Genomic DNA, 27389 nt, shown 5'->3' on the forward strand with positions numbered 1-27389 from the left:
AGGCCAGTTAGGACTGAGATGAGGTGAATCTTCTTCACTCAGAGAATTTTTAATCTGTGGAATTCCCTACTGCAAGAGTTGTTGATGCCAGTTCATTGGATATCTTCAAGAGGGAGTTAGATATGGCCCTTACGGCTAAAGGGATCAAGGGATATGGAGAGAAAGCAGGAAAGGGGTACTGAGGGAATGATCAGCCATGATCATGTTGAATGGTGGTGCAGGCTCGAAGGACCGAATGGCCTACTCCTGCACCTATTTTCTATGTTTCCACTGAAGGCGATCTTCGGCCAGGGACTCCCAGCTGGCCCAGCTCCCATGCAGTACACAGTTTTTTTACTAGGGACAGCAGAGGATCTTGGCTGGTCCAAGTCCTAATCTGGCGGGCCGTGACAGGTGACTTATCATTTTCAAACGCTTCCATGACCATCAGCAAGTCTGCGGGCTGCGCCACCATCAACAAGTTTACAGGCTGCGCCATTTCCACTCCCATGGTGGGCAATGGTAGCTGACTGAGGGCATCCACACAGGTCTCGGTGTCTGGCCTGTGGCGGATGGTGTAGTTATATGCTGATAGCGCGAGTGCCCACCTTTGTATGCAGGCTGAGGCATTAGTATTTATCCCCTTGTTTTCAGCGAACAGGGATATGAGGAGCTTGTGATCGGTTTCCAGCTCAAACTTGAGGCCAAACAGGTACTGATGCATTTTCTTTACCCGGAACACACACACTAATGCCTCTTTCTCAATCATGCTTTAGGCCCTCTCGGCGTTAGTCAAGCACCTGGAGGCATAGGCGACAGGTTGCAGCTTCCCCACAACGTTAGCTTGTTGTAATACACACACGACTCCGTACGACAACGCGTCACATGCTAGCATAAATCTTTTACACGAGTTATAGAATACAAGCAGTTTGTTGGAGCATAAAATGTTTCTGGCTTTCTCAAAAGCAATTACTTGTTTTTTTTCCCATACCCAGTTCTCACCTTTGCGCAATAACACATGTAGGGGCTCTAAGAGGGTGCTTAACCCTGGTAGGAAGTTACCAAAATAGTTGAGGAGTCCCAGGAACGACCGCAGCTCCGTGACATTCTGTGACCTGGGCGCGTTCCTGATAGCCTCTGTCTTGGCGTCAGTGGGCTGAATGCCGTCCGCCGCGATCTTTCTCCCCAAAAACTCCACTTCTGTTGCCATGAAGACGCATTTCGACCTCTTCAGCCGCAGCCCAACACGATCCAGTCGCTGGAGGACCTCCTCCAGGTTTTGTAGGTGCTCGACGGTGTCCCGGCCCGTGACCAATATGTCATCCTGAAAAACCATCGTGCGTGGTACCGACTTCAGTAGGCTCTCCATGTTTCTCTGGAAGATTGCTGCAGCCGACCGAATTTCAAATGGGCATCTGTTGTCGATGAACAGTCCCTTGTGCGTATTGATGCAGGTGAGGCCCTTCGAAGACTGCTCCAGCTCCTGCGTCATGTAGGCCGAAGTCAGGTCGAGCTTGGTGAACGTCTTGCCTCCTGCCAGCATCGCAAATAGGTCGTCTGCCTTGGGCAGCGGGTATTGGTCCTGTAGCGAGAAACGATTAATAGTTACTTTATAATCGCTGCAAATCCTGACCATGCCATCACTTTTGAGTACTGGAACAATCGGGCTGGCCCACTCGCTGAATTCCACTGGGGAGATGATGCCGTCGCGTTGCAGCCTGTCCAGCTCGATTTCCACTCTCTCCCTCATCATGTGAGGTACCGCTCGCGCCTTGTGGTGAATGTGTCGTGCCTCTGGCACCAAGTGGATCTGCACTTTAGCCCCGGAAAAGTTTCCAATGTCTGGCTCAAAAACGGAAGGAAATTTGTTAAGAACCTGAGTACATGAGGCCTCATCGACATGTGATAGCGCTCGGATGTCATCCCAGTTCCAGCGGATTTTGCCCAGCCAGCTCCTTCCAAGCAGTGTGGGGCCATCGCCCGCGACAATCCAGAGTGGCAGTTTGTGCACCGTGCCCTCGTAGGTGACCTTAACCATGACGCTGCCCAGGACAGTGATAAGCTCTTTGGCGTACGTTCTCAGTTTCATGTGGATGGGGCTCAGGGCTGGTCTGAGTGCCTTGTTGCACCACAGTCTCTCAAACATCTTTTTACTCATGATGGATTGGCTAGCGCCAGTGTCCAGTTCCATGGCTACGGGTAAGCCATTCAATTTTACATTTAGCATTATAGGTGGACATTTCGTCGAAAATGTGTGCACCCCGTGTACTTCAGCATCTGCCTCCTCTCTCTGAGGCTCGAAATTGCTTTGATCCACCATGGACTGATCTTCCTCTGCCACGTGGTGGTTAGCAGGTTTTGCAGAGCTTGCAGCTTGTCTGCAAGCTCGTTGGAGGTGCCCCATTGTTCCACAGCTCTTGCAAACATACCCTTTGAAGAGGCATGAATAGGCTGAATGGAAGCCTCCACAACGCCAACAAGGTGTGAATTGCCTTGCATTCATCCTTCGTTGCGGACTCTGAGTCACCTGGGTCACCTGAGGCCTGCTGGCAGTGGCAGACTTGTGGTTTCTGCCCTGTACATTTCTGCTCGCAAACACATTTCCAGTTAATTTATGAACATTGCTAGCACTTGTGTGCTGAGAGATTTGTTTGGTGTTATCACTGGTGGACATAAACGCCTGTGCTATCGCAATGGCCTTACTGAGGGTCAGTGTTTCTACATTCAAACATTTTCGTAGGATGGTCTCTTGGCCAATGCCCAGTACAAAAAAGTCTCTGAGCAGTTGCTCCAGGTAGCCATCAAATTCACATTGTCCTGCAAGTCGCCTTAGCTCGGCGACATAGCTCGCCATTTCCTGACTTTCAGATCACTGGTATGTATAGAACCGATACCTCGCCATCAGCATGCTCTCCCTCGGGTTAAGATGCTCCTGAACCAGTGTACACAGCTCCTCATACGACTTATCTGTCGGTTTCACCGGAGCCAGAAGATTCTTCATGAGGCTGTAGGTCGGTGCCCCGCAGACTGTGAGAAGGACCTCTCTCCTTTTTGCAGTGCTTCCTTCTCCGTCCAGCTCATTGGCTTCCCAGTCCTCACCCTCCGAGAACTTCTCCAGGATGCCCACAGTTTGCTGCATCTTTGCGTTGGACTCGTGTACTCGTCACCAGTTGTTGTGTCCCTAACACAGACGAGACTGCACACAGGGAGGTTAAAGTAACAGTGACCTCAGTCTTTATTAAGACACTCCAGAGTGAGTAACAGGCCTTAGGGGCCGGCTTATATACAGTGCTCCCAAGGGATGCTGGGATCCCTTGGGACTTCAGGGGATGCGCTCCCTGGTGGCGGAACATGGGAGTGCATGCTTTACAGATACACAACATCTATCACATTGCTGTTTGTGGGAGCTTGCTGTGCACAAGTTGGCTGCCACGTTTCCCGAATTACAACAGCGACTGCACTTCAAAAAGTACTTTGTTGGCTGTCAAGTGCTTTGAGACGTCCAGTGGTCATGAAAGGCGCTATATAATTCGAAATCTTTCTTTACAACATTAAATCCCCACTTCTCCAACCTGTACTTCCTAGAAAGATGGCTCTACATGGGAAATTTTCAAAATAATTCGCAAAAGAACCAGAAGGAAGGTCTTGAGATTTTTTCTTACGCAGCAAGTTGTATCTGGAATGTGCTGCCTGAAAGGATGGTGGACTCAGATTCAGCAGTCACTTTGAAAGGGAAATTGGATAAATACTTACAAAGGGAAATACTTACAGGGTTTTGGGGAAAGAGCAGGGGAGTGGGAAGAACGTAATTGGATAGATCTTTCAGAGAACCAGCACAGGCACAATGGGCCGAATGGCCTCCTTCTGTGCTGTTAGATTCTTTTGAATGCAGAAGTGCATGTTCACCCCTATCATGCAATGAGGCTTGACTTCAGAATATTAGGATACAGGGAGAAGGGTGGTGTATGTTAGCTTCGGATGGGAAAAAAAATAAGTTCATAGGAACAATGAGAAGACTAGTACTGATAAAAGAGACAGAAAAGATTTGCCACATCGGATTGATTGGAGGCTAGAGGTGAGGGGAGGATATGAAGAAAGAAAGACTTGTACTTAATACAGTGCGTTCATGACCTCAGGACATCCCAACTTTACAGCCAACTACGTACTTTTGATGTGTAGTCACTGTCGTAATGTAGGACATCCAAACATCTGAAAAAGTCCAATAGGGAAAGACTAACTGGTCCACCTAGCATGTCCCGGACAATGACAATGCTTTATGTATCATGATGCAGACTCCCTCCCCACTGAGACCCATCTCCTGGAAGAGGTGAACAAACCCAAGAGATGTAAAATCCAGGCCAAAATCCAGAACATCTGCTCTTTCGCCTTCTCCCTACCCATCATCCAGCGACTGAAACATTCCTTCTGGGTGAAACAAAATTCACCACTTCACAATCCGCTATATTGAATTTTATTTTCCATTAATCTACCTGCTATGAAAGCTTGTTTATGTCTTCTTGTATTTTGGTGCAGTCTCCCACATATTCTGAGATGAGGAGGAATCGCAGGATAGCTCAGATGAATACGTGGCTTGAGCAGTGGTGCAGCAGGGAGGGATTCAAATTCCTGGGGCATTGGAACAGGTTCTGGGGGATGTGGGACCAGTACAAACCAGACGGTCTGCACCTAGGCAGGACCGGAACCAATGTCCGAGGGGGAGTGTTTGCTAGTGCTGTTGGGGAGGAGTTAAACTAATCTGGCAGGGGGATGGGAACCAATGCAGGGAGACAGAGGGAAACAAAAAGGAGACAAAAGCAAAAGACAGAAAGGAGATGAGTAAATGTGGAGGGCAGAGAAACCCAAGGCAAAAAACAAAAAGGGCCACTGAATGTAAAGGGGCTGCAGGAGAGGTCAAAACTAAAAATCATGGTTTAAAAACTAGTATTAAAACACTCTACCTAAACGCACGCAGCATTCGAAATAAAGTAAATGAGTTGATGGCACAAATCATTACAAATAGGTATGATTTGGTGGCCATTACAGAAACGTGGTTGCAGGGTGGCCAAGACTGGGAATTAAACATACAGGGGTATCTGACGATTCGGAAAGATAGACAAGAAGGGAAAGGAGGTGGGGTAGCTCTGTTAATAAAGGATGATATCAGGGCAGTTCTGAGAGACGATATTGGCTCTAATGAACAAAATGTTGAATCATTGTGGGTGGAGATTAGAGATAGTAAGGGGGAAAAGTCACTGGTGGGCATAGTTTATAGGCCCCCAAATAATAACTTCACGGTGGGGCGGGCAATAATCAAGGGAATAATGGAGGCATGTGAAAAAGGAACGGCAGTAATCATGGGGAATTTTAACCTACATATCGATTGGTCAAATCAAATCGCATGGGGTAGCCTGGAGGAGGAATTCATAGAATGCATACGGGATTGTTTCTTAGAACAGTATGTTACAGAACCTACAAGGGAGCAAGCTATCTTAGATCTGGTCCTGTGTAATGAGACAAGAATAATAAACGATCTCCTTGTAAAAGATCCTCTCGGAATGAGTGATCACAGTATGGTTGAATTTGTAATACAGTTTGAGGGTGAGGAAGTAGTGTGCTTAAACAAAGGGGAGTACAGTGGGATAAGGGCAGAGTTGGCTAAAGTAGACTGGAAACACAGACTAAACGGTGGCACAATTGAGGAACAGTGGAGGACGTTTAAGGAGCTCTTTCATAGTGCTCAACAAAAATATATTCCGGTGAAAGAGAAGGGCGGTAAGAGAAGAGATAACCAGCCGTGGATAACCAAGAAAATAAAGGAGAGTATCAAATTAAAAACCAATGCATATAAGGTGGCCAAGGTTAGTGGGAAAATAGAAGATTGGGAGAATTTTAAATGACAGCAAGGAATGAATAAGAAAGCAATAAAGAAAGGAAAGATAGATTACGAAGGTAAACTTGCGCAAAACATAAAAACGGATAGTAAAAGCTTTTACAGATATATAAAACGGAAAAGAGTGACTAAAGTAAATGTTGGTCCCTTAGAAGATGAGAAAGGGGATTTAATAATGGGAAATGTGGAAATGGCTGAGACGTTAAACAATTATTTTGCTTCGGTCTTCACAGTGGAAGACACATAAACCATGCCAGAAATTGCTGGTCACAGGAATGTGGGAAGGGAGGACCTTGAGACAATCACTATCACTAGGGGGATAGTGCTGGACAGGCTAATGGGACTCAAGGTAGACAAGTCCCCTGGTCCTGATGAAATGCATCCCAGGGTATTAAAAGAGATGGTGGAAGTTATAGCAGATGCATTTGTTATAATCTACCAAAATTCTCTGGACTCTGGGGAGGTACCAGCGGATTGGAAAGCAGCTAATGTAACGCCTCTGTTTAAAAAAGGGGGCAGACAAAAGGAAGGTAATTATGGGCCGGTTAGTTTAACATCTGTAGTGGGGAAAATGCTTGAAGCTATCATTAAGGAAGAAATAGCGGGACATCTAGATAGGAATAGTGCAATCAAGCAGACGCAACATGGATTCATGAAGGGGAAATCATGTTTAACTAATTTACTGGAATTCTCTGAGGATATAACGATGGATGTGATGTATTTAGATTTTCAAAAGGCATTCGATAAGGTGCCACACAAAAGGTTACTGCAGAAGATAAAGGTACGCAGAGTCAGTGGAAATGTATTAACATGGATCGAGAATTGGCTGGCTAACAGAAAGCAGAGAGTCGGGATAAATGGGTCCTTTTCGGGTTGGAAATCGGTGGTTAGTGGTGTGCCACAGGGATCGGTGCTGGGACCACAACTGTTTACAATATACATAGATGACCTGGAAGAGGGGACAGAGTGTAGTGTAACAAAATTTGCAGATGACACAAAGATTAGTGGGAAAGCGGGTTGTGTAGAGGACACAGAGAGGCTGCAAAGAGATTTAGATAGGTTAAGCGAATGGGCTAAGGTTTGGCAGATGGAATACAATGTCGGAATGTGTGAGGTCATCCACCTTGGGGAAAAAAAACAGTAAAAGGGAATATTATTTGAATGGGGAGAAATTACAACATGCTGCGGTGCAGAGGGACCTGGGGGTCCTTGTGCATGAATCCCAAAAAGTTAGTTTGCAGGTGCAGCAGGTAATCAGGAAGGCAAATGGAATGTTGGCCTTCATTGCGAGAGGGATGGAGTACAAAAGCAGGAAGGTCCTTCTGCAACTGTACAGGGTATTGGTGAGGCCGCACTTGGAGTACTGCGTGCAGTTTTGGTCACCTTACTTAAGGAAGGATATACTAGCTTTGGAGCGGGTACAGAGACGATTCACTAGGCTGATTCCGGAGATGAGGGGGTTACCTTATGATGATAGATTGAGTAGACTGGGTCCTTACTCGTTGGAGTTCAGAAGGATGAGGGGTGATCTTATAGAAACATTTAAAATAATGAAAGTGATAGACAAGATAGAGGGAGAGAGGTTGTTTCCACTGGTCAGGGAGACTAGAACTAGGGGGCACAGCCTCAAAATACGGGGGAGCCAATTTAAAACGAGTTGAGAAGGAAGTTCTTCTCCCAGAGGGTTGTGAATCTGTGGAATTCTCTGCCCAAGGAAGCATTTGAGGCTAGCTCATTGAATGTATTCAAGTCACAGATAGATAGATTTTTAACCAATAAGGGAATTAAGGGTTATGGGGAGCGGGCGGGTAAGTGGAGCTGAGTCCACGGCCAGATCAGCCATGATCTTGTTGAATGGCGGAGCAGGCTCTAGGGGCTAGATGGGCTACTCCTGCTCCTAATTCTTATGTTCTATGTTATGTTCTTCTGTTCTTATGTTCTATAAGGAGACATTTCTTTACTCAGAGGGTGGTGAATCTTTGGAATTCTCTACCTCAAAGGGCTGTGGAGGCTCAGCTATTGTGTACATTCAAGGCTGAGATCAATAGGTTTTTGGATATTAAGGGAATCTAGGGATTTGGGGATACTGTGGGAAAGTGGAGTTGAGGTAGAAGATCTCATTGACTGGTGGAGCAGGCTCAAAGGGCTGAATGGTCCACTCCTGCTCCTAATTCTTATGTTCTTCTGTTCTTCATCATCATCATCGGCAGTCCCTCGGAATCGAGCAAGATTTGTTTCCACTCCCAAAGTGAGTTCTCTGGTGGCTGAACAGTCCAATATGAGAGCCACAGACTCTGTCACAGTTGGAACAGACATTCGTCGGGGGAAGGGGTGGATGGGGCTGGTTTGCCGCGCGCTCCTTCCACTGCCTGCACTTGACCTCTTCACGCTCTTTGCGTTGAGACTCGAAGAACTCAACACCCTCCCGGATGGACTTTCTCCACCTCAGGCGGTCTTCGGCCAGGGTCTCCCAGGTGTCAGGGGTGATGTTGCACTTTACCAGGGAGGCTTTGAGGGTGTCCTTGTAACGCTTCCGCTGTCCTCTTTTGGCTTGTTTACCATGAAGGAGCTCCGCATAAAGCATTTGCTTAGAGAGTCTCGTATCAGGCATGCGAATTATGTGGCCTACCCATTGAAGCTGATCGAGTGTGGTCAGTGCTTCAATACTGGGGATGTTAACCTGGACAAGGACACTGATGTTGGTGCACCTGTCCTCCCAGGGGATTTGCAGGATCTTTTGGAGACATCATTGGTGTTGTGTATCTGTATAGCATGCACTCCCATGTTCCGCCACTCCGGATTCGGGGATCTGAACCCGACTCCCTTTCGATCGGCTGAGGGCAATGGAGGCCATCACCTGTCCCTTCGGAACGGTGTTCGCCTATCTCTTAGGACCGACTGACCCATGTTCAACTGCTGTTCACATGGATCCCTTCTCCACATGCCAGAGGCTGTTCACCTTGGAGACCTGCTGGCGGAGACAGGCGCCTCACGACGTCCAGTGCGGTAACGCAAACGATCCCGGAGAAGCTGGCGGGAGCCCCGAGAGGAGTTCTCTTTTCTTTGTGAAGGGCAGGGCGCCCTGGAATAGGTTCACCCCGAGGGAGGGGCCCATGCCTTGGAAAGCGTCGCGGTTCCGGCGGCGTCCGGTGAACTCTCGCTGGCCCTTAAAAATCCGGGGGAGATGGTGTAAATCCCGCGCCGGGCCGTACCCATATCCACAGCAGGTCTCCAAGGTGAACAGCCTGGAAGGGTTCCATGTGAACAGCAGTTGAACATGGGTCAGTCGGTCCTAAGAGATAGGCGAACACCGTTCCGAAGGGACGTGCGATGGCCTCCATTGCCCTCAGCCGATCGAAAGGGAGTTGGGTTCAGATCCCCGAATCCAGAGTGGCTGAACATGGGAGTGAATGCTTTATAGATACACAACAGGTTGGTGATATATCTCCAGTCACTTGAGGTGCCTTCTATACATCGTGCATGCCTCAGATCCATACAGGAGGGCGGGTATTACTACAGCCCTGTAGACCATGAGCTTGGTGGTAGATTTATGGGCCAGGTCTTCAAAAACTCTTTTCCTCAGACGGCCAAAGGTTGCACTGGCACACTGGAGGTGATGTTGAATCTCCGCATCAATGTCTGCCTTTGTTGATAAGAGGCTCCCGAGATATGGGAAATTGTTCACGTTGTCAAGGGCCAAGCCGCGAATCTTGATGATTGGAGGGCAGTGCTGTGTGGCGGGGACAGGCTGGTGGAGGACCTTTGTCTTATGGATGTTAAGCGTAAGGCCCATGCTTTCATCCACCTCAGTGAATACATTGACTATATCCTGGAGTTCAGCCTCTGAATGTGCGTAGATGCAGGCATCGTCCGCATACTGCAGCTCAACGACAGAGGTTGGGGTGATCTTGGGCCTGGCCTGGAGGCGGCGTAGGTTAAACAGCTTCCCACAGGTTCTGTAGTTTAGTTCCACTTCCAGTGGGGAGCTTGTTGATTGTGAGGTGGAGCCTGGTAGCGAGGAAGATTGAGAAGAGGGTTGGAGCGATGATGCAGCCCTGTTTGACCCTGGTCCGAACGTGAATTGAGTCTGTAATGGATCTGTTGGTAAGGATCACGGCCTGCATGTCATCGTGAAGCAGGCGAAGGAGGTTGCCAAACTTTTGGGGGCATCCGAAACGGAGGATGCTCCATAGACCCTCACGGTTGACAGTGTCAAAGGCCTTTGTAAGATCGAACAAGGCCATGTATAAGTGCTGGCGCTGTTCTCTGCATTTTTCCTGCAGCCTTCGCGCTGCAAAGATCATGTCCGTTGTACCCCGTAGGGGACAAAATCAGCACTGTGATTCCGGGAGGAGCTTCTCGGCCACAGGGAGAAGTCAATTGAGGAGAACTCTAGCGACAACCTTTCCAGTGGCTGATAGCAGGGAGATTCCCCTGTAGTTGCCGCAGTCGGGCCTTGGGAGTTTGGACCGTAGGTGGCCTTGACTGCAATGAAGAATCCTCGCATATCATGGCTATAAGCCAGTTGTTGTATCTCCTGTTCTTACCACTCAATTTGGTACATCTGCAAATTTCGAGGCCGAACCTCCAATTCCTGAGTCCAAATCATTGAATTTTTCTTCTGCCAAATTTTAAATAAAATAGAGGACACCTTTGTTTTCCTGTTAAAGCTGATGACCTAATGGCTGATGGCAAGTGGGATGCAAAGTTGGCTCAGAGGCAGGAAGCAAAGGGTAATGGTTGATGGGGGTTTTTGTCACTGGAAGGCTGGGGTTCTGCAGTGGGGTTCCGCAGGGCTCAGTGCTGGGACCCTTGCTTTTTGTGGTATATATAAATGACTTGGACTTGAATGTTGGAGGTATGATTAAGAAGTTTGCAGATGAAACTAAAATAGGCTGTGTGGATTGCAGGAAGATATCAATGTACTGGTCAGGTGGGCAGAACCGTGGCAAATAGAATTCAATCCAGATAAGTGTGAGGTAATGCATTTGAGGAGGTCCAACAAGGCAAGGGAATACACATTAAATGGTATCACACTGAAAAGTGTAGAGGAACAAAGAGACCTTGGAGTGCCGGTCCACAGATCCCTGAAGGTAGCAGGCCAGGTAGATAAGGTAGTTAAGAAGGCATATGGAATACTTGCCTTTTTCAGTTGAGGCATGGAATACAAAAGCAAGGAGGTTATGCTTGAACTATGAAAAACACTGGTTAGGCGCAGCTGGAGTACTGTGTGCAGTTCTGGTCACCACATTCCAGGAAAGATGTGATTGCACTGGAAAGGGTGCAGAGGAAATTTACAAGTATGTTGCCTGGACTGGAGAATTTTGGCTATGAGGCAAAATTGGAGATGCTGGGTCAGTTTTCTTTGCAACAGAGGAGGCTGAGGGGAGACCTGATTGAGGTGTATAAAATTATGATGGGCCTGGATAGAGTGGATAGGAAGGATCTGTTTCCCTTGGCAGAGGGGTCAGCAACCAGGGGGGCATAGATTTAATGTAATTAGGGGGAGGTTTAGAGGAGATATGAGGGGAAATTTCTTCATCCAGAGGGTGGTGGGGATCTGGAACTCACGACCTGAAAGGGTGGTAGAGGCAGAAACCCTCACCACATTTAAAAAATACTTGAATGTGCACTTGAAGTGCCGTAACCTGCAGGGATATGGATCAAGAGCTGGAAAGTGGGATTAGGCTGGATAGCTCTTGGTCAGCCGGCGCGGTCACGATGGGCCGAAATGGCCTCATTCCGTGCTGTAAATTTCTATGATTCTACGATAGCATTAGTGGGCCAATTACAGACATAGCAATGGAGTGATATCCCACCCCAATCATAGGCGGTCCTTCGAACCAGGATGACTTGCTTCCACATGAGTTCACAGATGTTTCAATGAAGGACCCGATATACCAGTCCTGAACTCCAGTTGAGGGGGTGGAAAATGCCTGTGCGTGGATTTTTTTAACGTGTGGTGACCGTTACACATCAGCAATCACACGGGCTTGACAGAGCTAGGTCTTGGTCCAGTGGCAAGGATTAACCAGGACGACTGGAGACCTGGAGCCTCTTCTGGGCCCCATACCCTCATTCGCTGCACCTCCGCCACAATCTCTCGCTGCTCCTCCGCCACAAACATTCGCTGCACCTCCGCCACAATCTCTCGCTGCTCCTCCGCCACAAACATTCGCTGCACCTCCGCCACAATCCCTCACCGCTCCTCCGCCACAAAAACTCTCGCCGCACCTCCGCCGCGATTTCCTGCCACACCAAACATTCGCTGAACCTCCGTCACGATCACCCACCAAATCTCAGCCATGATCCCTCATCACTCCTCCGCCCTGATCACTCGTCGCAAGTCCGCCACGACCCTTCCCGCTCCTCTGCTTTACCAGGGCCCCGCCGATGCTCCTGCCCACGCTCCAAACGGCAACCTGGGTCCTGATGACGTCGCATTACAGCAGTGATTATACGTAAAAAAAAAATAATTCTTTGGTTGTAAAGCACTTTGAGATGTTCGGTGGTCGTGAAGGGCGCTATACAAATGTAACTCTTTTTTTTACATTTCCGAAGCAGATTCATTTAAATCAGAACAAACAATACAATTTCAATACAATTGTTAAAATTCTCGTCTGCCTTTTACTGCCTTTCTAAGTTGACAGGAGGGATCTTGGGCCAGAAGGTGATTGGGTGGGGTAGGGGAGGAGGGGAGTAATTTAAAGTGCCTTTGTCAAAGCAGTTCCTCAATTATAAGTAAAGCCCAACATATAGTTCTTTTGTCAGTGATTGCTGGGGGATGAGGTATCCGATAATAACCCCTGTAAGATTCATGTAATAAAGAAAAGAATATCAGTGATCGTCTAATGTTGTGCCAGAACCACCAATCGCTGATATGATTGGGACTGGTTGAGTGTACCACACTCACTGACATGCTCACCCACCCGCACCTCAACACAGCGACTACAAAGGGTTTATTTAAAACGAATAATCCCACTCGCCCCTGGAAAGCTTGACATTATCTCTCTCTCTCTCTTTCTTTCTCCTCTGTTCGAACAAGTCCCTGCAGCAAAAGATTGCCTGGTGTCCCGGCCAGCTTTCACAACAGCGCAGCTACCGACAAAGCTGTGACTTAACGCTGAGCGAGTGAGAGAGAAAAACAATATGCATAGAACAAGACATCTTTTGTGAGGTCGACGGTTTGCAGAGGACATTGTTACAGTGCCATTACGTTTTCTTTTTGATAGTTGGTCTTATTCAGGGCCTGAAGCGCAGATAAGTGAGCTGACTTAGCCCTTTAATTTGACGGCAGAATAACAACTCCAGATAAAGCTTGTGCTGCCGCAGTCAATTTTTAATAAGTTTGAGCCGGTTTTACTGTAATGAGATACCAGTATTTGAAGGCGAACAATGGGAGTGGGGGGGGGGGGGGTGGCTCGGTGTACGAAAGAAACAGATTACGGATTAAACTTTAAACGAGCGGGAGGGGGTGGTGTGGCAGTGGGGGGAACGGTTTGGAAACGATCTGCTCGTGAGAAGTGCATGAGTATGGGGTGTAGGAAAGTCTGGGTACGAAGGGAAGTGACTGCTAGAAATAGGAATTAAAAGCATTAAATGCTGCAAATCCGTGGTGAATGGATCAGCATCTGAAAGAGAAAGATAGGTTAGCATTTCGTGTAGAATGGTAGAGAGTGCAACACGGACGTACATTTGGCACACTTGCCAGCACCGGTGAAACCTCTTCAACTGGAGCCATCTACTCTAACCAGGAACCCTTGATTTTCATCTTCGGCAAACACTTATTCATCAGATCAGAGGACAGCTACGTGGCCCGACCACATCCAGTTGTGAATGGTGGTGAACAACCGGGCATCGAAAGGGAGGCAGAGGCTCCATAAACCTCCCTGTCCTCAACCACGGTGAAGCCCAGCGTGAGTGCACAGGTCAAAACAAAAAGCGATGAGTGGATGATATTACTCAGCCTTCTTACTGAGGCCTCCGCTATCATGTCCGTGGCCTGGCCAACCAATTTGGTTCATTCACAGAATCAACAACAACAACAACTTCTATTTACATAGCGCCGTGAACGTACTGAAACGTCCCAAGGCTCTTCACAGGAGTGTTATAAGACAAAAAAAAAACAGGCCACATAAGAAGAAATAACGGCAGATCAAGGAGGTAGCTTTTAAGGAGCATCTTAAAGGAGGAAAGAGAGATCTAGGGCCCAGGTTTGTCCCCAGGGTTAGAACGGCGCACCTCCGCTGTCTGGTTGTTCAGGCCCTTGGTGCAGCGCAGCAGAACACATGGGGGCCAGGTCCCGGCACTGAAAACAGTGCTGGAACCTCTGCACATGCGCTCTAGAGTGTGCGCGCATGTGCAGTAGCTCCTCATAGCCCCAATCTGTGCAGGTTGTGTGGGAGGGGCCCGAGGCACGCCGGCCTTAGCCCTGGCCGAATGGGCTCACTGGGCATTGAAGATCGGGACTCGGGCTTCCCTCCCGTTCAGCTCCCCCCCACCCCCCGCTCCTGTTCATTCCTTCCCCCTCCTCTCCCCCCTCCCTCCCCTCTCCTCTACCCCCTCCTCTCCCCCACTCCTCCCCCCTCCACGTCGGCGGTGGGGCCCGCCCGCCCGCCCGACATCTCGCTGGGGGCAGGCCCAGCCTGAAGTCCTCCGCGGCGGCCCGGCTTCCACGTCGCGGTGGGGCCCGTTCAGCCTCCCCCCCCTCCCGTTCAGTCCTTCCCCCTCCCCTTCTCTCCCCCCTCCCTCGCCCCTCCTTTCCCTATCCCTCCCCTCTCCTCTCCCCCTCCCTCCCCCTCCTCTTCTCCCTCCCTCGCCCCTCCTCTCCCCTCTCCCTCCCCCCTCCTCTCCTCCCTCCACTCCACCCCCTCCCTTCTCCCCCTTCCTCCCTCTCTCCCCCCACCCCTCGCTGTCAGAAACACAGAGAGAGACACTGACAGAGACAGAGAGAGAGGCCCAACCTGCTCAACCTATCCTCATAAGTCAACCCCCTCATCTCCGGAATCAACCTAGTGAACCTTCTCTGAACAGCCTCCAATGCAAGTATATCCTTTCTTAAATACAGAGACCAAAACTGCACGTAGTACTCCAGGTGTGGCCTCACCAATACTCTGTACAGTTGTAGCAGGACTTCTCTGCTTTTATACTCTATCCCCCTTGTAATAAAGGCCAACATTCCATTTGCCTTCTTGATCACTTGCTGTATCTGCATACTAACTTTTTGTGTTTCATGCACAAGGACCCCCAGGTCCCTCTGACTTGCAACACTTTGCAATTTTTCTCCATTTAAATTGTAATTTGCTTTTCTATTTTTACTGTCAAAGTGGATAGCATCACATTTTCCCACATTATATTCCATCTGCCAGATATTTGCTCACTCACTTAGCCTGTCTTTATCCTTCCGCAGAATCTTTGTGTCCTCCTCACAATTTGCTTTCCCACCCATCTTTGTATCATCAGCAAACTTGGCTACAGTACTCTCGGTCCCTTCATCCAAGTCATTAATATAGTTTGTAAATTAGTTGAGGACCTAGCACCGATCCCTGTGGCACCCTATTAGTTACTGATTGCCAACCGGAAAATGACCCATTTATCCCGACTCTCTGTTTTCTGTTAGTTAGCTAATCCTCTATCCATGCTAATATATTACCCCCAATGCAGTGAACTTTTATCTTGTGCAGTAACCTCTTATATGGCACCTTATCGAATGCCTTCTGGAAATCCAAATAAACCACATCTGCTGGTTCCCCCTTACCCACCCTGCTCATTACATCCTCAAAGAACTCCAACAAATTTGTCAAACATGATTTCCCTTTTATAAAACCATTCTGACTCTTCTTGATTGAATTATGCTTTTCCAAATGTCATGCTACTGCTTCCTTAATAATGGACTCTAGCATTTTCCCAACGACAGATATTAGGCTAACAGGTCTATAGTTTATCGGTTTTGCAATCCGCTGGGACTGCCCCAGAATCCAGGGAATTTTGGCAGATTACATCCACTATCTCTGCAGCCACCTCTTTTAAGACCCTAAGATGTAAGCCATCAGGTCCAGGGGACTTGTACGCCTTTAGTCCCATTATTTTACCGAGTCTGACTTCATTAGTGATAATGATTGTATTAATTCCTCCCCACCTATAGCCCCTCGATTATCCACTATTGGGATGTTAGTGTTAGGAAAGTGATAGTTACAATAATATATAGTGCCATCAAATAAGGAAGAATCACACAATTTTGAAGCGTCTTTCATAACCTCAGGTTGTCCCAAAGTGCTTTACAGCCAATTAAATACTTTGGAAGTGTAGTCACTTGTAATATAGGAAACATGGCTGCCACTTTACGCACAGCAAGCTCCCTCAAATAACAACTACTTACTAATAACGTAGAGTGCAATGAGTGTCAAAGGGCAAAGCCTCCAATGGCCAGAGTCATGGCTGACACACAGAAAAACGGTCATGATTATTGAAGGTCAAACATTGCAGCCCCTGGATATTATTGCAGGAACTTCTCAAGCCAGCATCCTAAGCCCAACTATCTTCAGTTTTCTATTTATTCATTCCTGAGCATCACTGGAAAGCCCAACACTTATTACCCATTCCTAATTGCCATTCAGAAGGTGGTGGTGAGCCACCTTCTTGAGCCGCTGCAGTCCGTGTGGTGAAGATACTCCCACAGTGCTGTTAGGGAGGCAGTTCCAGGATTTTGGCCCAGCGATGACGAAGGTATGGCGATATATTTCCAAGTCAGGATGGTGTGTGACTTGGAGGGGAACTTGGAGATGATGGTGTTCCCATACGCCTGTTGCCCTTGTCCTTCTAGGTGGTAGCGGTCGTGGGTTTGGGAGGTGCTGCCGAAGAAGTCTTAGCGAGTTGCTGCAGTGCATCTTGTAGATGGTACTCACTGCAGCCACGGTGCGCCGGTGATGGAGGGAGTGAATGTTCAAGGAGGTGGCTGGGGTGCCGATCAAGCGGGCTGCTTTGTCCTGGATGGTGTTGCTTCATCATTGACCTTCCCTTGCAATATAATGTCAAGAGTGGGACTTAATGATTCACCTCTGACCTCATCTCAATAAAGCGTTTTCAATCCATTCACCAAAGAATTAGAGTGTTACACATGAGGACACGTGAAAGACATTTGCCCTGATATTAACAAGGAGTCGGAGAGGGTGAGTGGGTGTGCGATTGGGTGGGGAATACGCAGTAGGGCCAAGACCTGGAGACTCTGCCGATTTTAAGGCTCAGCTAGAAATTGCAGTTCGGGTTCTGATGACATCATCGGTTCCGACCTCCATATTTAAAAAATGATCTCACTTCCTCCCCATGGGTGTTATGCTCGCCAGTCATAATGGCGGGAAAGAGGTGGGATTGATGGGAGTAAGTGACCCCGTTATTATAACTGCCCCCTCCCTTACCTAGCCCAAGTTCCACCAGGTAGGGGCAGTTAAAATCGGGACCATGATAACAGTTCAGATCGCAAGGGGGTGATATTGTTGCATCCCCAGGTAATGTTATTAATAGGTTTAGATATTGGCCAGTGCAGGAACACTCTGAAAAATAAAACATGGAGATCACTTATGGGAGGGACCAGCAGCACTGAACCCAACAGAAGATCGAAGGCAGACACAAAATCTGTAGCAGCCCTCGATATTTAACCCCAAAGCCCATTTGCTGTTTTATGAGCTTTGTCTATCGACACTCCTACCTTTAACTATCTATGTATTTCACTCATAGATTTCTCTGTTCCTCTAATGTGTTAAGAATCTTACGATTTAGGATAAAATTACTTTCACAGTTAGTTCTTTCTACGATCTCGCACTTCGCATTTCTATAAATTGGACTACACCTGTCACTTTTCTGCTCACTCTGCTAACTCGTGTATGTTCTCCTGCAATCCCATACATTGCAGTTTATCATGTGCTTTAATTTGGTATCATTGGAAAACATTGACATCATGTCCAAATCATTTACACCTAAATGAAAAACAAAAGAGATCCCAGCAAAGATCTGTGGAACACACCAGTAAACACAATCTGCCAATCAAAAATCATCCATTTACTCTTACTTTCTGCCTCTTATTCATCTCCTTATCTGTAATATAGAGCTACGCCTAGTGGAATACTGCTCCACCTAGTGGACCAATGTGATAATGCAACTGCTGATGTATACAATAGAAGTGTCATGTAACAAGTCACATGATGACAGTTTTCAGTAAGAGCCATCTTGTGTAATGTGTGTGTTGGTGATGTTGTAAAGAATATATCACATTGGCGAACGAGGATAGGATAATCGGATTCCCTGGCTGAAATTTTTGTTGGTGGATGTTTCTGCCAACCAAAAGAGAGGCTTTGAGAGGTTCTTTGTTTTGCAGCACAGCTAGAAATGCAAGGTAAATCTCAAGCACACTTGACTGAAATGTGAGTCCAAATGGCCATGCCTATGGGAATAATAAGGCACTTGGGTGAGTTCCATCGTGACTGAGAGTCTATCGGAGCGTATATGGAGTGGCTAGAAATGTTTTTCACCATAATTAGTATCGTCATCCAAGTAGACGTTACAGAAACCAAGATACCCATGGAAATCGCCACTGGTGCATCCGTGAGCATAGTAGTGGATTTATCTCGACAAGTTACAGGATTTTCCACTGGAGAAGCGGAAGATAGAGTTGTGAGACTACTCAGGAGAGCAAATCCCTGTGATCGGTCGTATCGCATAAGTACAAATTAGCGCAGGTGACCGAATGCTTGGTCAAAGAGATATGTTTAAGGAGTGTCTTGAAGGAGGAAAAAGAGATAAAGAGGTAGAGAGGTTTAGGCAGGGAGTTCCACAGCTTGGGGCCTAGGCAACAGAAGGCACGGCCACCAATGGTTGAGAGATTATAATATGAGATGCTTAAGAGGGCAGAATTAGAGGTGTGCAGATAACTCGGCGGGGGGGTGGTTGTGGGGCTGGAGGAGATTATGGAGATGAGGGGGGGAGTCGAGGCCATGGAGGGATTTAAAAATAAGGATGAGAATTTTGAAATTGAGGTGTTGCTTAACTGGGAGCCAATGTAGGTCAGCAAGAACAGGGGTGATGGGTGAGGGGGACTTGGTGCGAGTTAAGACACAGGTACCCGAGTTTTGGATCATCTCTAGCTTATGTAGGTTAGAATGTGGGAGGCCAGCCATGAAATGGCACAGTCAAGTCTAGAGGTAACAAAGGCATGGATGAGGGCTTCAGCAGCGGTTGAGGTGAGGCAAGGGCGGAGACGGGCAATGTTACGGAGGTGGAAATATGCGGTCTTAGTTATGCTGCAGATAGGTGGTCGAAAGCTCATTTCAGGGTCAAATATGACACCAAGGTTGTGAACAGTATGGTTCAGCCTCAGATAAGAGTTGGGGAAAGATTTGGAGTCAGTGGCTAGGGAACGGAGTTTGTGGTGGGGACCGTAAACAATGGCTTCGGTCTTCCCGATATTCAATTGGAGAAAAATTCTGCTCATCGGACAAGCAGTCTAACAATTTAGAGACCATGGAGGGGTCGAGAGAAGTGATAGTGAGATAGAACTGCATGTCATCAGCGCACATGTGGAAACTGACGCTGTGTTTCCAGATGATGTCGCCAAAAGGCAACATGTAGATGAGAAATAGGAGGCGGCCAAGGATAGATCCTTGGGGGACACCAGAGGTAACGATGTAGATATGGGAAGAGAAGCCATTGCAGGTGATTCTCTGGCTACGATTAGCTAGATAAGAATGGAACCAGGCGAGTGCAGTCCCACCCAGCTGGATGACAATGCAGAAGCGTTGGTGAAGGATAAAGTGGTCAACCGTGTCAAAGACTGCAGACAAGTAAAAGAGGATGAGGTAGCTATTTACAGTGGCTGAAGGTAGGTAGTGGTGTTCCACAAGGATCAGTGCTGGGATCACTGTTGTTCACAATTTATATTAAGGATTTACACTTTGGAATCAAAAACACAATTTCTAAATTTGCGGATGACACCAAATTGTCATTGTGCTTCAATAAGATCACCACTCATTCTTCTGAACTCTAATGAGTATAGGCCTAACCTGCTCAACCTTTCTTCATAAGACATACTCTTCATCACAGGAATCAACCTAGTGAACCTTCTCTGGACTACCTCCAATGCAAATATATCCCTCCTTAAATGATGAAGCCAAAACTGTACACAGTACTCCAGGTATGGTCTCACCAACAGTTGTAGCAAGACTTCCCTACTTTTATACTCCATCCCCCTTGCAATAAAGGCCAACATTCCATTTACCTTCCGACTTACTTGCTGTACCTACATGCTAACATTTTGTGTTTCATGTACGAAGATCCCTGGATCCCTCTGTACTGCAGCATTTTGTAGTTTCTTTCCATTTAAATAATAATTTCCTTTTTATTCTTCCTACCAGAGTGGATGACCACACATTTTCCCACATTATACTCCATCTGCCAATTTTTTGCCCACTCACTTAACCTATCTATATCCCTTTGCTTTCCCACCTATCTTTGTATCAACAACAAATTTGGCTACAGTACACTCGTTCCCTTCATCCAAGTCATTAATAAAGATTGTAAATAGTTGAGGCCCCAACACTGATTGTGTGGCACCCCACTAGTTACAGTTTAGCAAGCTGAAAATTACCATGTATCCTAACTCTTTGTTTTCTGTTAGTTAACCAATCCTCTATTCATGCTAATATATTACCCCCAACCCCATGAGCAGTAACATTTTATGTGGCACCTTATCGAATACCTTCTGGAAATCCAAATACATTACATCTACTGGTTCCCCTTTAACCTGCTCATTACATCCTCAAAAAACTCTAGTAAATTTGTCAAACACCATTTCCCTTTCATAAAACCATATTGACTCTGCTTGATTGTATTATGATTTTCTAACTGTCCTGCTACTACATCCTTAATAATGGATTCCAGCAATTTCCCAAGGCCAACTGGTCTATAGTTTCTTGCTTTCTGTCTCCCTCCTTTCTTGAATAGGAGTGTTACATTTGTGGTTTTCCAATCAGCTGGGAACTTTCCAGAATCTAGGTAATTTTGGTAGATTACAATCAATGCATCTACTATCTCTGCAGTCATATCTTTTAAGGATGCAGGCCATCAGGTCCAGGGGACTTGTCCACCTTTAGTTCCATTTGTTTGCCTAGTACTTTTTCTCTAGAGATAATGATTGCTTTAAGTTCCTCCTCCCTTTAGTCCCTTGATTATCAATTATTATTCGTATTGTGTTCCTAACACAGATGAGACTGCACACAGGGAGGTTAAAGTAACATTGACCTCAGTCTTTAGTAAGACACTCCAGAGTGAGGAACAGGCGTTAGGGGCCGGCTTATATATAGTGCTCCCAAGGGATGCTGGGATCCCTTGGGACTTCAGGGGATGCGCTCCTTGGTGGCGGAACATGGGAGTGCATGCTTTACAGATACACAACAATTTGGATGCTTTTATGTCTCTTACCGTGAAGACCAATACAAAACAGTTGTTCAAAGAATCTGCAATTTCCCTGTTCCCCATTATTAATTCCCCAGTCTTATTCTCTAAGGGATCAATGTTTACTTTAGCTACTCTCTTCCTTTTTATATCTTCATCATCATCATCATCATAGGAAGTCCCTCGGAATCGAGGAAGACTTGCTTCCACTCTTAACATGAGTCCTTAGGTGGCTGTACAGTCCAATACGAGAACCACAGTCCCTGTCACAGGTGGGACAGATAGTCGTTGAGAGAAGGGGTGGGTGGGATTGATTTGCCGCACTCTCTTTCTGCAGCCTGCGCTTGATTTCTGCATGCTTTGTGAAGATGGCCACTGGGGTGGGAGCTCCCTAAACAACTCCCACCTTCTACCCTCCTTTTTATATACCTGTAGAAGCTTTTACTGTCTATTTTTGCATTTCTTGCAGGTTTACTCTCATAATCTATCTTCTCCTTCTTTATTATATTTTTAGTCATCCTTTGCTGGTTTCAAAAGATTTCCCAATTCTGTGGCCTACCACTAATCTTTGCAACATTGTATGTCTTTTCTTTCAATTTGATACCATCCTTAACATCCTTAGTTTGCCATGGATTCTTCTCATTGAGTATTTCTTTGTTTCTTTCTCACTGGAATATATCTTTGCTGAGAATTATGAAATATCTCCTTAAATGTCTGCCACTGCTTATTGACTGTATTAGCCTTTTGTCTATTTTACCAGTCCACTTTAGCCAACTCTGTCTTCATTGCAACTTTGTAATTGCCTTTATTTAAGTTTAGGACACTAGTTTCAGACCCTCAAATTGAATTTGAAATTTTAACACGCTATGATCACTCTTCCCAAGATGATCATTTACTATGAGATCATTAATTAATCCTATCTCATTACACATTACCAGATCTAAAATAGCCTGCTCCCTGGTTGGTTCCACAAGGTATTGTTCTAAGAAACCATCCCGAATACACTCGATAAACTCATCCTTAAGGGTCTTGCCATCCTCCTGATAGGGTGAGATGATCGGGGGGGGGTGGGGGGGAAGGAGGGGTAGTTTGCAAGTGCACCCAAGCAAGGCTGTGTCATTGCACCAACGCTCTTCTCGATCTTCCTCACTGCAATGCTCCAGCTCACCCACAATAAGCTCTCGGCTGGAGTGGAGCTAATCTACAGAACAAGCAGGAAATTGTTCAACCTCCTTCGCCTCCAGTCCAGATCCAAGGTCGTCCCATCCTCTGTCATTGAATTACCTCGAGTCTCGTCACCGAGAGAATGCAGAAAACAAGTGCAGGCAGCGGAAGCAACGTGCGGCAAACCAGACTCCCCACCCACCCTTTCCTTCAACCACTGTCTGTCCCAGCTGTGACAGAGACTGTAATTCCCGTATTGGACTGTACAGTCACCTGAGAACTCACTTTTAGAGTGGAAGCAAGTCTTCCTCGATTTTGAGGGACTGCCTATGAATGAATGAATGAATTGAATAACAGTATTCAGGTGACGCTTGCATTTGCGCACACTCAGAGATCGAACTCCAAACCATCGTCAACACCTTCACTGAAGTGTAAGTCAACCTCGACTCCGAGGGACTGCCTAATAAGAAGACCCTTAGAGACATGGGTGACCAGCCCGACTGTGATCATGGCCAGGTCCCTGCAATTTGGGCTGGGTTCTGCATCTCTGTGGATGGACAAACTGGATTCCCGCTTTACCAAAGTAGGGGTGTGGAAGCTCAGTCATTGAGCGTATTAAAGTCAGAGATCAATAGATTTTTGGATATTAAGGGAATCGAGGGATATGGGGATAGTGCAGACAAGTAAAGTTGAGGTAAAAGATCAGCCATTATCTTATTGAGTGCCCAAGTGGCCTACTCCTGCTCCTATTTCTTATGTTCTAATGTGACTTTGACAAACGGAAGGCATCAAGCTTTTCATTGCTCTGTGGGGAGCCTCAGAATTCAACAATTCAGCTACGGCAGCATGAGTCGAATAAAGATTGTGCACTGGGGCGGATTTGACATTACCGTGTTTCCAGCAGGCATCAGCACTCACGGCGAGCACATGACAAGAAATCGCAGCCTGTGATTGTCCACCCATTAAAATTAATTGACATCAATTTCCCTTCACTTTAAGACGTTGCTTAAAACCTACCTCTTTGATCAAACATTTGGTCACCTATCCGAACGCCTCCTTCTTTGGCTCGGTGTCAATTTTTGTCTGATTGAGCTCTTATAGAAACACAGAAACATAGAAAATAGGTGCAGGAGTAGGCTATTCAGCCCTTCAAGCCTGCACCACCATTCAATAAGATCATGGCTGATCATTCCTTCAGTACCCCTTTCCTGCTTTCTCTCCATACCCCTTGATCCCTTTAGCCGTAAGGGCCATATCTAACTCCCTCTTGAATATATCCAATGAACTGGCATCAACAACTCTCTGAGGCAGGGAATTCCACAGGTTAACAACTCTCTGAGTGAAGAAGTTTCTCCTCATCACAGTCCTAAATGGCTCACCCCTTATCCTAAGAGTATGTCCCCTGGTTCTGGACTTCCCCAACATCGGGAACATTCTTCCGGCATTTAGCCTGTCCAGTCCAGTCAGAATCTTATATGTTTCTATGAGATGCCCTCTCATCCTTCTAAACTTCAGCGAATAAAGGCCCAATTGATCCAGTTCTCCTCATATGTCAGTCGATCCATCCCTGGAATCAGTCTGGTGATCCTTCGCTGCACTCCCTCAATAGTAAGAACGTCCTTCCTCAGATTAGGAGACCAAAACTGAACACAATATTCCAGGCGGGGCCTCACCAAGGCCCTGTACAACTGCAGCAAGACTTCCCTGCTCCTATACTCAAATCCCCTTGCTATGAAGGCCAATATACCATTCGCCTTCTTCATCGCCTGCTGTACCTGCATGCCAACTTCCAACTGATGAACCATGGCACCCACGTCTCGCTGCACCACCCCTTTTCCTAATCTGCCGCCATTCAGATAATATTCTGCCTTCATGTTTTTGCCCCCAAAGTGGATAACCTCACATTTATCCACATTATACTGCATCTGCCATATATTTGCCCACTCGCCTAAACTGTCCAAGTCATCCTGCAGCCTCTTAGTGTCCTCCTCACAGCTCACACCGCCACCAAGTTTAGTGGCATCTGCAAACTTGGAGATATTACACTCAATTCCATCATCTAAATCATTAATATATATTGTAAAGAGCTGGGGTCCCAGCACTGAGCCCTGCGGCACCCCACTAGTCACTGCCTGCCATTCCGAAAAGGACCTGTTCATCCCGACTCTCTGCTTCCTGTCTGCCAACCAGGTCTTTATCCACGTCAGAATATTACCCCCCAATACCATGTGCTTTGATTTTGCACACCAATCTCCTGTGTGGGACATTGTCAAAAGCCTTTTGAAAGTCCAAATACACCACATCCACTGGTTCTCCCTTGTCCACTCTACTAGTTACATCCTCAAAAAATTCCAGAAGATTTGTCAAGCATGATTTCCCTTTCATAAATCCATGCTCACTTGGATCAATCCTATCACTGCTCGCCAAATGCGCTGCTATTTCATCCTGAATGATTGATTCCAACATTTTCCCCACCACCGATGTCAGGCTAACCGGTCGATAATTACCCATTTTCTCTCTCCCTCCTTTTTTAAAAAGTGGTGTTACATTCGCAACTTTCCAGTCCATAGAAACTGGTCCAGAGTCGATAGACTGTTGGAAAATGATCACCAATGCATCTACTATTTCTAGGGCCACTTCCTTAAGTATTCTGGGATGTAGACTATCAGGCCCTAGGGATTTATCGGCCTTCAATCCCATCAATTTCCCGAACACAATTTCCCGCCTAATAAGGATATCCTTCAGTTCCACCTTCTCACTAGACCCTCGGTCCCCTAGTACATCCGGAAGGTTATTTGTGTCTTCCTTTGTGAAGACAGACCCAAAGTATGTGTTCAATTGGTCTGCCATTTCTTTGTTCCCCATTATAAATTCACTCGAATCCGACTGCAAGGGACCTACGTTTGTCTTCACTAATCTTTTTCTTTTCTCATATCTTTAGAAGCTTTTGCAGTCAGTTTTTATGTTTCCGGCAAGCTTCCTCTCTTACTCTATTTTTTCCCTCTTAATTAAACCCTTTGTCCTCCTCTGCTGAATTCGAAAATTCTCCCAGTCCTCCGGTTTGCTGCTCTTTCTAGCTAATTTGTATGCCTCTTCCTTCTAATTAATACTATCCTTAATTTCCCTTGTTAGCCATGGTTGAGCCACCTTCCCCATTTTATTTTTACTCCAGACAGGGATATACAATTGCTGAAGTTCGTCCATATGATCTTTAAAGGTTTGCCATTGCCTATCCACCGTCAACCCTTTAAGTATCATTTGTCAGTCTAATCTAGCCAATTCGCGCCTCATACCATCAAAGTTACCTTTCCTTAAGTTCAGGACCCTAGTTTCTGAATTAACTTTGTCACTCTCCATCTTTATAAGAAATTCTGCCATATTATGGTCGCTCTTTCCCAAGGGACCTCGCACAACAAGATTGCTAATTAATCCCTTCTCATTACACATCACCCAGTCTAGGATGCTCAGCTCTCTGGTTCCTCAACATATTGGTCTAGAAAACCATCCCTAATACACTCCAGGAAATCATCCTCCACCGCTTGCTACCAGTTAGGTTAGCCCAATCAATATTTAGATAGAAACATAGAAAATAGGTGCAGGAGTAAGCCATTCAGCCCTTCGAGCCTGCACCACCATTCAATAAGATCATGGCTGATCATTCACCTCAGTACCCCTTTCCTGCTTTCTCTCCATACCTCTTGATCCCTTTAGCCGTAAGGGCCACATCTAACTCCCTCTTGAATATATCCAACGAACCGGCATCAACAACTCTCTGCGGTAGAGAATTCCACAGGTTAACAACTCTGAGTGAAGAAGTTTCTCCTCATCTCAGTCCTAAATGGCTTACCCCTTATCCTTAGACTGTGTCCCCTGGTTCTGGACTTCCCCAACATTGGGAACATTCTTCCTGTATCTAACCTGTCCTGTCCCATCAGAATTTTATATGTTTCAATGAGATCCCCTCTCATCCTTCTAAACTTCAGTGAATACAAGCCCAATCGATCCAGTCTCTCCTCATATGTCAGTCCTGCCATCCCTGGAATCAGTCTGGTGAACCTTCGCTGCACTCCCTCAATAGCAAGAACGTCCTTCCTCAGATTAGGAGACCAAAACTGAACACAATATTCCAGGTGAGGCCTCACCAAGGCCTGTACAATTGCAATAAGACCTCTCTGCTCCTATACTCACATCCCCTAGCTATGAAGGTCAACATACCATTTGCCTTCTTCACCGCCTGCTGTACCTGCATGCCAACTTTCAATGACTGATTAACCATGACACCCAGGTCTTATTGCACCTCCCCTTTTCCTAATCTGCCGCCATTCAGATAATATTCTGCCTTTATGTTTTTGCCACCAAAGTGGATACTTTACATTTATCCACATTATACTGCATCTGCCATGCATTTGCCCACTCACCTAACCTGTCCAAGTCACCCTGCAGCCTCTTAGCATCCTCCTCACAGCTCACACCGCCACCCAGCTTAGTTTCATTTGCAAACTTGGAGATATTACACTCAATTTCTTCATCTAAATCATTGATGTATATTAAAAATAGCTGGGGTCCCAGCACTGAACCCTGCGGCACTCCACTAGTCACTGCCTGGCATTCCAAAAAGGACCCGTTTATCCCGACTCTCTGCTTCCTGTCTGCCAACTAAAGTCGCCCATGATTACTGCTGTACTTTTATTGCACACATCCCTTATTTCTTGTTTGATGCTGTCCCCAACCTCATATGCACAACTCCCACTAGCGTTTTCTGCCCTTTGGTATTCCGTAGCTCCACCCATATCGATTCCACATCATCCAAGCTAATGTCCTTCCTTACAATTGCATTAATTTCCTCTTTAACCAGCAACGCCACCCTGCCCCTTTTCCTTTCTGTCTGTCCTTCCTAAATGCTGAATACCCTTGT

The sequence above is a fragment of the Pristiophorus japonicus genome, chromosome 2 (assembly GCF_044704955.1).
Source record: "Pristiophorus japonicus isolate sPriJap1 chromosome 2, sPriJap1.hap1, whole genome shotgun sequence".
NCBI classification, from domain to species: Eukaryota; Metazoa; Chordata; class Chondrichthyes; family Pristiophoridae; genus Pristiophorus; species Pristiophorus japonicus.